Consider the following 9,978-nt stretch of genomic DNA (forward strand, 5'->3'; position numbering starts at 1 on the left):
TCCATCTGAACGTAACTATGATGTGGGGAATCGGGAACTGTTGGCCATGAAATGGGCATTTGAGGAGTGGAGACATTGGTTGGAGGGAGCTAAACATCAAGTTGTGGTCCTCACTGACAACAAGAATTTGATTTACCTAGAGTCGGCTAAATGCTTGAACCCTAGACAGGCTAGGTGGGCCTTGTTTTTTTACATGTTTTGATTTTGTGGTCTCTTTTCTTCCTGGAACTAAGAATGTCAAGGCAGACGCCCTCTCTAGGAGTTTCTTTGCTGATTCTCCTGTGGTGACCAAGCCTGCTACCATCTTAGGCGAAAGGGTAGTTCTTTCTCCCATCTCGCCCGATTTGAGACTTGCTCTGCAAGAGTTCCAGGAGGACAAACCTGAGCGTTGTCCCAGTGGAAAGTTGTATGTTCCTGACCAGTGGAAGAAGAGAGTGATGTCTGAAGTTCATTGCTCTGCATTGGCTGGTCATTCAGGTATTTTTGGTACTAGAGATCTGGTGAGTCGCTCTTTTTGGTGGCCCACCTTGTCTCATGATGTCAGGAATTTTGTGCAGTCCTGTGGTACTTGCTCCCGGTCTAAATCTTGTTCTCGCTCTAGTGGGTTGTTGATGCCTTTGCCGGTCCCCAGGAGGCCATGGACCCATATTTCAATGGATTTCATCTCTGATATGCCGGTCTCTCAAAGAATGACTGTTATTTGGGTGATTTGTGATAGGTTCTCTAAGATGGTTCATCTTGTACCACTCCCTAAGTTGCCATCTTCCTCTGAGTTGGTGCCCCTGTTTTTGCAACAGGTGGTTCGCTTACACGGGATTCCTGAGAACATTGTGTCTGACAGAGGAGTTCAGTTTGTGTCTAGATTTTGGAGGACTTTCTGTTCCAAGCTGGGAATTCAGTTGTCCTTCTCCTCTGCTTTTCACCCTCAGACCAATGGGCAGACAGAGAGAACAAACCAGACCTTGGAGTCGTATTTGAGATGTTTTATTTCCGCTGATCAGGATGATTGGGTTTCGTTTTTGCCCTTGGCCGAATTTGCTTTAAATAATAGAGCTAGTTCTGCCACTTTGATGTCACCTTTTTTTTGTAACTTTGGGTTTCATCCTCGATTTTCTTCAGGGCAGGTGGAGCCTTCTGCCTGCCCAGGTGTTGACACTGTGGTGGAGAGAATGCACCAGATCTGGGACCAAGTGGTGGATAAGTTATCTCTCTCCCAGGAAAAGGCCCAGCGGTTTTCCAATCGACATAGGACCATTGGTCCCCAGTTTAAGATTGGTGATATGGTGTGGTTATCATCAAAAAATATTGCTATGAAGGTGGCTTCTCCTAAGTTTAAGCCTAGATTTATTGGACCTTACAAGATTTTGAAGATTATTAATCCGGTCTCTTTTCGTTTGGCTCTTCCTGTCACATTTAAAATCCATAATGTGTTCCATAAGTCCTTGTTGAAGAGGTTTGTTGAACCAGTTGTTCCTGGGGTGGCACCTCCTGACCCTGTATTGGTTGAAGGTAACATGGAATATGAGGTAGAGAAAATACTGGATTCCCGTCTGGCTAGACGGAGACTCCAGTATTTGGTTAAGTGGAAGGGTTATGGTCAGGAGGATAATTCCTGGGTCTCTGTCTCTGATATTCATGCCAAAAGATTGGTGTGTGCATTTCATCGGGCTCACCCTGATCGCCCTGGTGGTGTGGTTGAGGGTTCGGTGACCCCTCCTCAAGGGGGAGGTACTGTTGTGAGTTCATTTTCCCCTTGGTCACTGAGGTCTGGTGAACTCCCTGTTCTGGTAAAGGAAGGTAATGAGCCTGATTATCAGGCACCTGAGTCTAATGAGGATGACTGGCTGAGTGGAGTCACGGACTGGATATAAGGCTGCCGACGCCCTTCTGCCCTGCGGGTGATTTCTCTGTGGACTTCTAGGACACCAGTCTGATTCCTGCTCCTCTAAAGCTAAGTTTCTGTTTTGCCTGTTTGCTTTTTGTTTTGTTTTTTGTTTTCCTTGCTTTTCAGTATTCTGCCATTCCCTGCTGGGGTGAGCTGAATCTCCTTTTGCCTGTAGCTCTGTCTTCAGTATATTCCTGAGTGCTGACATAGCTTTTTTGAAGCCTAGTGTCTTCAGGGCCTTTTTCACTGTCAGTCTGTTGGCTCTTATTTTCATAGGGTTTTTCATGGATTGCAGACAGCAGCCTTCCTGTCCTTTTCTATTTAGTTAGCTTGTGCCCCTCTTTGCTCAGTCTATCTTTCTTTCTGTGTTGGTATTTTCATCTTGCTTCACCGTCATTATATGTTGGGGGCTGCCTATTGCTTTGGGGTCTGCTCTGGGGCAGTTTAGATTTCCCCTTTCTTTCTTTAGGCCTATTTAATTCTCCGGCTGTGATCGAGGGGTCTAGGGCATCGTAGGAACCCCCCACGGCTACTTCTAGTTGTGTTGATAGGTTCAGGGGTCTGCAATCCGATAGCTGCCAACTTCTCAGGTTTTCTGGACTTAGCTAGCATTTCTGGTTTTGCCTCCTACGGTGACTCAATCATAACAGACTCGGCTCATATTGAGCCAGTATAATTTATCTACCTTGTTGAAATGTGTTTGCCTCCCTGCAAGGAGTATGATTTGTACAGTTTAAAAGTTTATTTGTGCCATGGTCAGGGAAGATCATAATTAAAGGAAGGGAGAATGTAAGGGGTTGTATTAACCTTTCCACATCCCGGTTAAGTGGTTATTTTATTGGTCTGTAAATGTTAATATTCCTATATGACCTTCCTGTATGCTGCTATGTGTAACATGTGTATATATACCTATCTAGTCGTTACTTGATTAGGGAAAGTGTAGGAATCAAATAGATCCACTAGAGGGAGCCTTACAGTCTAGTAATCAGCACACTGTATATAGTTAACTGTAGGAGTTAACTGGAGTAAGGCAGGAACAGTTTCTTGGTTAGTTAGTAGGACCAGAGCACCCAGGCTGCTCGGGTAGGCTTAGAGCCCAGGCTACACAGGGACCACGCAATGTTTAAGTGCAAATCCCAGCCATTCAGAGTCCAGATGGACAGAAATACAGCGGAAAGCAGCAGTGTAACAGCAGTGTGAAGCTGAAGCTGGAGAGCTGGTCCTAAGCAGTACAGTATGTTAATATTCCTATATGACTTTCCTGTATGCTGCTATCTGTAACATGTGTATATATACCTATCTAGTTGTTACTTGATTAGGGAAAGCATAGGAATTGAATAGATCCACCATCACACTGTATATAGTTAACTGTAGGAGGAGTTAACTGGGTGAGGCAGGAACAGTTTCTTGGTTAGTTAGTAGGACCAGTGTGCCCAGGCAGCTCAAGTGGGCTTAGACCCCGTGCTACACAGGGACCACGCAACATTTAAGTAAAAAGCCCAGCCATTCAGAGTCCGGATGGACAGAAGTACAGTGGAAAGCAGCAGTGTAACAGCAGTATGGAGCTGAAGCTGGAGAGGTGCCTAAGCAGTGCAGGGACGTAGGTCGCTCATCATGTGGCAGATCATCACATGGGACGTTGCCCTCAGATCCGGGGCGAAACGGACGAGGGAACCCCCAAGCGTAGTGAGTCTGAATGGGGAGGACACTGCAAGAGGCGATATGACTCCGTAATGTACTGAAGGACATAGAAAGAAGCACAGGGAAAGTAGAGAATGTGGACTGTATGGAACCTTATGCTAATGTTGTTACTAACAAGGATGGGCTGTGAAACAAAGAAAGTAACGTTTTACGTTTTGAGTTTGAATTGGACTCTGTCTCTTTATACGCAACAACAACCACAGCAGGACTTCAGCGACCCCGATAGGACCCTGACGGTGCAGAAGGTGAAGCAGAAGGTATGCTGCAGAGGGGATAGTGTTTTCATGTGACGGGAGACCAGGGTGCGCTAAAGCATATACTCTCAGCCACAACTACGGCTCTGACCCTCCCTTACATAGAGATGAGCATGGCAGATGCAGCTGGATTGGCTGAGGGACAAACAGGCGAGCACGACTGACAGGCAGGCACGGCTGATAGACAGGCAGGTATACAGGAATATGGGCACTGGGACCTGAGAACCAACAAGAGTGTTACTGAGCAAACTTACAATGTTACACAGGCACCTCCCTTCAGATGGAGATGCCTTAAATAATGAGTGTCTCTCAGCCGTTGGCTGGGGACACTTTCGGACAGCATGTGTTGTCCCTTTAAGAGGTCGAGACTGAGGGCACGGGGATCTGTGTGCTGTGCGTGCAACCTGGGCATCAGCAGCCAAAGCAGGATGTGAGAAACGGTGACTGCGTTGGTAGGTTGGCAATTCTGCTGGGAAAGAGGGGCAAAGGGAAGAGACCTTGGGTAGATGGCAGCTCACCTCCTAGGAACAGGTAGCTGGGATGGTCCGAAGGAAGGTCCAGTAGATGCAGGCAAGCGCTGTAAGAACACAGGATCCACAGATGCAGACGGGACCGGCTGATGTACAGATGAGCACTGGCAGATGTGGTTGGCCCGGCTGACGTAGAGATGAGCATTGGCAGGTGCAGCTAAATCGACTGACATAGAGATGAGCATAGACAGGCACAGCTGGACCAGCTGACTTAGATATGAGCACTGGCATGTGCAGGCTGGACCGGCTGATGTAGAAATGAGCACTGGCAGGTACAACTGGACCGGCTAAAGTAGAGATGAGCACTGGCAGGTACAACTGGACCAGCTGACAGACAGGCGGGCACGGCTGAGAGACAAGCGGGCAGGCACAGCTGATAGATAGGATGGTATACAGGAATACAAGCACTGGGACCTGAGAGCTAAGAAGAGTGTTAAGGAGAAAAGTTACAACAGTACACAGGCATCTCCCTTAAGGTGGAGGTGTCTTAAATAATGAGTGCGTCTCAGCCATTGGCTGGGGACACTTTAGGACATTTTATACCCTAAGCACAGTGCCTGTCGATCTGCGCGCATCCCGGGCATCAGCAAACAATGCAGGAAGTGAGGAACGGAGACTGCGGCGGTGAGTAAATTGGCAACTCTGCAGGGGAAGAGGGGCAGAGGGCAGAGACACCGGCGCTACAGCAGCATCGGGAAGTTCAATCACTGGAAGCAATTTTGATTTCTTATCTTCTGTTTATGCTGTGACTTCCTACTGTGAGAAGAGATATTGGTTCAGGCGCAGGTGGAGCACAGAACTGTTACTATGGGCTGCTCCAGAGATTATATACAATATTGTATATTTTCACATACAAAATATGGGTCAGTAGCTGTCAGGGCATGCTGAAAGTGAAACTTGCTTAAGTACATGGCCACAAGTTAATGTACATTGTGCTCATAGCTCTTCTACACTTTCCTCTCTGTTTCGCAGACTTCAGAATTAATAACAAACAGTGAATACTGAACCGACCCTCCAGAAAAAGCTTCCAGATATGAAGATGCTCATCTCAACAGATCTGCTTTTACAGTTTTTTAGTTGATTCACTAATTAGAGAAAGTTTCAAGTTTGTGCAAGATAAGAGATAAACATGGTGGCTTCCTTCCAGAAACTGCGCCACACTTGTCCATGTCCTGTGAATGGCAGCACAGTGCAGCTCTATTCCACTCAATGGAGCTGAACGGCAATACGATACACTGATAGGTTGGGGAACTGTTCCTGGAAAAAAGCAGTCATGTTTTCCTATTCTGTAAAACCCCCTCTTTTAATGGTTTATAAAAGTAAGGTAAAATTAAAGTAAGTCAATATTTACAACCCCCTGTCTGTAGATACAGTCACTAAGTTGTCCCAAAGGTCCTCAAATTTGTGTTAAAAATTTATAGATTTTTAGCTGAAAAATATAGAAATGTGCTATTTATTCACAGGGCAACCCCTTTAATACAGGAAAATATATTAAAGAGTGATAAAATCTAGTACAATAAAGTTCCACAGATTCTCTTTAGTTACAGGGGTTTTCTCAAATTTGAAAATGATCTCCTATCTGAAGAGTCCGGCGTGAATAGAGCGGTGATTGATCATGCTCACTGCTGCTCCATTCATTCTTATGGGAGTTCTGAAGATCATCTGAGTGCGGCGCTCGCCCATCTCCGGCGGTCCCTTTAAGAAAGAATGAAGCAGCAATGCGCATGATTGACCTCCACTCCATTCATTCTTATGCGAGTTCTGAAGATCATCTGAGTGCAGCGCTCGCCCATCTCCGGCGGTCCCAATAAGAAAGAATGAAGCAGCATTGCGCATGATTGACCTCCATTCATTCTTATGCGAGTTCTGAAGATCATCTGAGTGCAGCGCTCGCCCATCTCCGGCGGTCCCAATAAGAAAGAATGAAGCAGCAATGCGCATGATTGACCTCCATTCATTCTTATGGGAGTTCTGAAGATCATCTGAGCGCAGCGCTCGCCCATCTCCGGCGGTCCCAATAAGAAAGAATGAAGCAGCAATGCGCATGATTGACCTCCATTCATTCTTATGCGAGTTCTGAAGATCATCTGAGTGCAGCGCTCGCCCATCTCCGGCGGTCCCAATAAGAAAGAATAAAGCAGCATTGCGCATGATTGACCTCCATTCATTCTTATGCGAGTTCTGAAGATCATCTGAGTGCAGCGCTCGCCCATCTCCGGCGGTCCCAATAAGAAAGAATGAAGCAGCAATGCGCATGATTGACCTCCATTCATTCTTATGCGAGTTCTGAAGATCATCTGAGTGCAGCGCTCGCCCATCTCCGGCGGTCCCAATAAGAAAGAATGAAGCAGCAATGCGCATGATTGACCTCCATTCATTCTTATGGGAGTTCTGAAGATCATCTGAGTGCAGCGCTCTCCCATCTCCGGCGGTCCCAATAAGAAAGAATGAAGCAGCAATGCGCATGATTGACCTCCATTCATTCTTATGTGAGTTCTGAAGATCATCTGAGTGCAGCGCTCGCCCATCTCCGGCGGTCCCAATACGAAAGAATGAAGCAGCATTGCGCATGATTGACCTCCATTCATTCTTATGCGAGTTCTGAAGATCATCTGAGTGCAGCGCTCGCCCATCTCCGGCGGTCCCAATAAGAAAGAATGAATCAGCAATGCGCATGATTGACCTCCATTCATTCTTATGCGAGTTCTGAAGATCATCTGCAGCGCTCGCCCATCTCCAGCGGTCCCAATAAGAATGAAGCAGCAATGCGCATGATTGACCTCCACTCCATTCCTTCCTATGGGAGTCCTGAAGATCATCTGAGTGCAGCGCTTGCCCATCTCCGGCGGTCCCAATAAGAAAGAATGAAGCAGTAATGCGCATGATTGACCTCCACTCCATTCCTTCTTATGGGAGTTCTGAAGATCATCTGAGTGCAGCGCTCGCCCATCTCCGGCGGTCCCAATAAGAAAGAATGAAGCAGTAATGCGCATGATTGACCTCCTCTCCATTCGTTCTTATGCGAGTTCTGAAGATCATCTGAGTGCAGCGCTCGCCCATCTCCGGCGATCCCAATAAGAAAGAATGAAGCAGCATTGCGCATGATTGATCTCCACTCCATTCCTTCCTATGGGAGTCCTGAAGATCATCTGAGTGCAGCGCTTGCCCATCTCCGGCGGTCCCAATAAGAAAGAATGAAGCAGTAATGCGCATGATTGACCTCCACTCCATTCCTTCTTATGGGAGTCTTGAAGATCATCTGAGTGCAGCGCTCGCCCATCTCCGGCGGTCCCATTAAGAAAGAATGAAGCGACTATGTGCATGATTGACCTCCACTCCATTCACAAGGGGGTCTTCCCAGTTCTTGACTTGGGATCAATGGTGGTCCCAGAGGCAGACCTCCAGCTATTGGGTATTTATTCGCTATCCAATACATAAAGGATATTTCCAAACTTTCCAAAGGATATTACCCCTTTAAGATATGTCCTGTGCAGTGAATAAAACTAAAATATGCAATCCCCCAACCTTAGGATTAATAGAAACTAAAGCTCACATATATGTCAAGTTCAATATTGTTTTTATGCCGAAAAAATTTTTTGAAAGAGGTTTTAATTACAAATGTCTTGCCATTGTGTATATGGCGCCCATGCAGACCCCAATTTTTTCTGTTCCTGCAGTCTTACATTACTCTACCGCCTTTTCCCCCTTCTGCTACAGTGAATAAAAGCATGCAAAGGGAGAGGATTAACTGAAGTATCCGACTACAAATGACTTGTTTGCTGTCTGTAACCATAGTGACACATTGATCTGCATAAGAGCTGAAGACGTAGTAAGATATTTGTAATCAAGACAATTTGCAAAGTTGCGTCAGTTTTTATTTTAGGTGCATTGGATGAAATCTACAGCTAGGAAATAGAAAATACCCTTGATTGCATAGTCCTTCCCTTTGTTTAGGTGGTATACTGTCGTATCAATATACGAACAACCTTTCTATAAGCATTGTTTATAAAAAAACAATTGCCAAAGTGGCACAAATTATTAGTTATGTTTCATATTTGTTAGGATATTATTGATTGCAATATTTTTATGGCTAAAATTTAAAATTAAAAAGTGTAAAAAAAAAAAACGTTATGGGGTTATTTCTCACCGTACATCCACGGGTTGATTTACCCTTTTATGGCTTTTTGGACCACACTATCTTCTTGCTATTAGAGATATGAAAATATTTCATGAATTAGTGTTTTTGGAGTAAAATTTGGCAAAATAGGCAATGCAGGTACAAATTCACATGGCTGTCACAAGGAGTTAAAGGGGTTGTCCAGGCTAGGGGATGAAGTCTGCTGTCACGCTGTGTGATTGCAGACTTGTGAATCCTGACAGCGTGCACAGTCAGGATTCTCTGGTGCCGGTGGCGGGCAAGTATGCGATTTGCAGACACGTGGTCACATGTTGACTAGAAAAGAACAGTCTCACTGAACACAGTGAACATGTCTAGTCGAAATGTGCCTGGAAGTATGCAAATCACATACTAGCGATCACTGGCCCACTCGATCCCGGCATCGGAGAATCCTGACAGCGTGCACTGTGCGCACTGAGGATTCAAAAATCTGCAATTACTTAAAAAGTATTACAAAATGGATTTACAAGACACATATGTCACCATGTAAAGAAAAATGACCACTCCCAACTGATAACACGGAGTAATACCTTACCAATACCCTGATGTTCCTCTGCCAATTATTCCATGGTCCTCTGCCGGTCTTCGTATATTGGACTTCAGAAATGATATGGCGTGTTGACACATGACTTCTGTTCCCTTTTGTTGCGCACGCTGACATCACACGTCTTGTCTGCATGGGGTCACTGGAGCCAGGTGAAAAGGGAAGAGTCGGTGTGAGAGTAGCAAGGCATTGGTAAGGTCAGATAGAGGCCAAATTCTGTTATTAGTGATGAATTCATTTAGTGAAGGAAAAATGCTGTTCAGCCCTCCTGGCTCCCAGCCATGATTATTGCCAGTCCTGTCCACTCTAATCATCATTTACAGTTGTAATCAAAATGATTGCACCTCCTTTTCAAATCAGGTTTCTTATCAAGATGTAAAGCCATATTTGTCACTTGGCACTGGAAGGCGGGAGCCAAGGCGGCTGAGTGCAGGAGTCAGCTCCGAAGAAAGGGATTTTTTATATATATATCAATAGTGATGGTCGAGCATTAAAATGCTCGGGTGCTCGTTGTTCGGGTCGAGCAAACTGGAATACTCGGGAACTCGGACAGAAAAACGAGCCCAATGTAAGTCTATGGGAGACCCGAGCATTTTTACCTCGATCCCCTTCGGTGGTCCTTTTAAGGTCTAAAAACGTCTGAAAATGATGGAAACACTGCTCTAATGACACGGGAACAGGGCCGGACTGGGACTAAAATTCAGCCCTGGCATGTGAAGGTGCACAGGCCCACTTGTCAAATGGTGAATCTGTAATATGTTTGTACACCTGTACGTTACAAGAAGTGAGATGCATGTAACACGACTGTTACAGAACCACTCAGCACCCAGAATATGTTGTGCAGTTATATGTATATATAATAGGTTCCATGTGAGATGCACGTCCCT

The 9,978-nt window shown here is 45.6% G+C and overlaps 1 protein-coding gene across 1 annotated transcript in view; it reads left to right on the plus strand.

The window, feature by feature from the left end:
* The window catches only part of LOC141100354 (volume-regulated anion channel subunit LRRC8D-like), a 31,006-nt gene extending 22,659 nt beyond the window's left edge, over window positions 1-8,347 (plus strand). The window contains exon 3 of the mRNA XM_073588772.1: window positions 5,343-8,347. The gene's annotated coding sequence lies outside the window, so the exon portion shown is untranslated. The remainder of the gene's footprint in view (window positions 1-5,342) is intronic.
* The last annotated feature ends 1,631 nt before the right edge of the window (window positions 8,348-9,978 follow it).

This window comes from Dendrobates tinctorius, unplaced genomic scaffold (assembly GCF_039654945.1).
Source record: "Dendrobates tinctorius isolate UK_male_01 unplaced genomic scaffold, ASM3965494v1 ptg000104l, whole genome shotgun sequence".
NCBI classification, from domain to species: Eukaryota; Metazoa; Chordata; class Amphibia; order Anura; family Dendrobatidae; genus Dendrobates; species Dendrobates tinctorius.